The 3,064-nt window shown below is 37.2% G+C and overlaps 1 pseudogene; it reads left to right on the top strand.

Annotated features, from left to right (window-relative positions):
- Positions 1 to 635: 635 nt before the first annotated feature.
- Positions 636 to 2,551, top strand: LOC113617827 (asparagine synthetase domain-containing protein 1 pseudogene; annotated as a pseudogene).
- Positions 2,552 to 3,064: the final 513 nt, after the last annotated feature.

Raw genomic sequence — 3,064 nt, forward strand, 5'->3', positions numbered from 1 at the left:
AATGTATAAATTTCTAGAAACATACAACCTACCAAACTGAATCATGAAGAAACAGAAAATCTGAGTAGATCTGTTACTAGGAAGGAGGTGGAATTAGTAATAAAAAAATCTCCCAACAAACAAAAGTCAGGAACAGATGGCTTCACTGGTGAATTCTACCAAACATTTAAAGAAGAATTAATAACAATCCATCTCAAACTCTTCCAAAAAATATAGAAGAGGAGGGAACACTTCCAAACTCATTTTACAAGGCCAGCATTACTCTGATATCAAAACTAGACAAGAACACAACAAGAAAAGAAATTACAGGCCAATATTCTTGATGAACATGGAGGCAAAAATCCTCAACACTGCATATTTAATGCTCTGTGGAGATGCCCAGCCAGGGTGTACAACCCAAGGACAGTGCGGGGCTGGTCCCTACCAACAACTTGGCTCTGCACAAGGAAGACCTCAGCAGCAAGATTACAGAACAAAAAAGGCAGCAACAGAACAGCAACATATTTTCTTGCAGATTGAACAGAAATGCTTTCTGAAAGCAAAAATATATTGGATGAGCTGAGGAAAGAATACCAAGAAATAGTAAACTCAGGGAAGACCAAATCAAGAAATAGTAAACTTAAATTTGCATAGAAATGTGTGGCATTTGTTGTGCAGTAAGCTTTTCTGTTGAGCATTTCAGCAAAGATTTGAAAGAGGATTTACTGTGTAATCTTAAATGGTGGGGACCCAATAGTAGTAAACAGTTGTTAAAGTCTAATGTTAATTACCAGTGTTTATTTTCTGGTCATGTCCTTCACTTAAGAGGGGTGTTGACCGCCCAGCCTGTGGAAGATGAAAGAGGACATGTATTCCTGTGGAATGGAGAAGTCTTTAGTGGAATAAAGGTTGAAGCTGAAGAGAATGATACTCAAATAATGTTTAATTATCTTTCCTCTTGTAAGAATGAATCTGATATTTTGTCACTCTTCTCAAAAGTCCAACGTCTTTGGTCTTTTATATATTATCAAGCATCTAGTCATTCTTTATGGTTTGGTAGGGAATTTTTTGGTCATCTTAGCTTGCTTTGGCATTTTAGTAATTTGGGCAAGAGTTCCTGTCTCTCTTCAGTTGGCACCCAAACATCTGGAGTGGCCAATCAGTGGCAAGATGTTCCAGTATCTGGAATTTTCAGAATTGATCTCAAGAATACTTCCATTTCCCAATCAGTTGTTTTAAATTTCTATCCTTGGAAATAACTCTAGGGAGGATGCTATCAAAGAATGTGTTAATAGCCTGACTCAAATTTCAGCAGACTTGTCAACATTTATTCAGTGGTAGCAAATGAAGCCAAACTGTATCTTAAAGAACCTGTTGTCCCTTTAAATATGACGTTGCCACAAGCTGCATTTGAGATCCATTGCAGTAGCATTTCCAGCGTCCCAACGACAAGAGAGACCCTTCAGGTCTTTCTTATTGATGGACACATGAAGGAATTAGTTCAGCCGTTCATTGATGTCCTGAGTATTGCAGTCAAGAGACGTGTCTTGTGTTTACCTAGGAATGAAAACCTGACAGCAAACAAAGTTTTGAAAACTAGTAATAGAAAAGCAAATGTTGCAATCCTATTTTCTGGGGGGATTGAGTCCATGGTTATTGCAGCCCTTGCTGACCATCATATTCCCTTAGGTGAACCAATTAATCTTCTTAATGTGGCTTTCGTGACTAAAGAAAAGACCATACCAGCTAGTTTTAACAAAAAAGGGAGAAAAGAGAAAATCATTGTGAAATACCCTCTGAAGAATCCTCTAAAAATGTCGTTGCTGCTGCTAGTCCTGGTGAACAATTCAACATACCAGATCGAATCACAGGAAGAACAGGACTAAAGGAATTACAAGCTGCCAGCCCTTTTCGGATGTGGAATTTTGTTGAAATTAATGTTTCTCTAGAAGAACTGCAAAGATTAAGAAGAACTCGAATATCCCACTTCATTCAGCCTTTGGATATAGTGCTGGATGATAGCATTGGCTGTGCAGTATGGTTTGCTTCTGGAGGAGTTAGTTGGTTAGTGACCCAGGATGAAGCAAAACCATATTAGAGCAGTGCAAAGGTAGTTCTTACTGGAATCGGTGCAGATGAGCAGCTTGCAGGTTATTCTCGTCATCGTGCCTGCTTCAACACACACGGGCCAGAGGAATGAATAAGGAAATTGCGATGGAACTGGGTTGAATTTCTTCTAGAAATCTTGGTCGTGATGACAGTTATTGGTGATCATGGAAAAGAAGGAAGATTTCCTTTCCCGCATGAAACTGTCTCCTTTCTAAATTCCCTACCAGTTTGGGAAAGGGCAAATTTGACTTTACCCCATAGAATTGGTGAAAAACTGATTTTGCATCTTGCAGCAGTGGAACTTGGTCTTACAACCTCTGCTCTTCTGCCAAAATGGGTCATGCAATTTGGATCCAGAATTGCAAAAATGGAAAAGAATAATGAAAAGACATCTGATAAATGTGGAAAGCTCCAAGTCATTTCTTTAGAAAACCTTTCTATTGAAAAAGAGATTAAAATGTAATATTTCATAGTGTAACATTTACTGAATGATGATTTTTAAAAAATAAAATACTCTGCTTCTTTGAAAACAAACAAAAACTCCTCAACAAATATTAGCTAACCAAATTCAACAATACATGATTAAGTATACTGTTATCATAAATTTATACCATAATCAAGTATGATTTATTCCAGGCATGTAATGATGGTTCAAAGCCTGCAAATCAATCAATGTGTGATACACCACATTAACAAAATGAAGGATAAAATCATATGATCATCTCAATAGATGCAGAAAAAAAACTTGACAAAATTTAACATCCATCCCTGATAAAAATGCTCAATAAACTGAGTATAAAGGGAATGTACCTCAACACAATAAAGGCCATATATTACAAGCCCACAGCAAACACTGTGCTCAATAGTTTAAAAAAAGAAAGAAAGAAAGCTTTGCTTCTAAGATCAGAAACAAGACAAAGATGCCAACTCTTGCCACTTTTATTCAACAGTGGAAGTGATAGCCAGAGTGATAGTC

The sequence above is a fragment of the Aethalodelphis obliquidens genome, unplaced genomic scaffold (assembly GCF_003676395.1).
Source record: "Aethalodelphis obliquidens isolate GAN/ISIS:26980383/991018 unplaced genomic scaffold, ASM367639v1 scaffold5, whole genome shotgun sequence".
Classification (NCBI taxonomy): domain Eukaryota; kingdom Metazoa; phylum Chordata; class Mammalia; order Artiodactyla; family Delphinidae; genus Aethalodelphis; species Aethalodelphis obliquidens.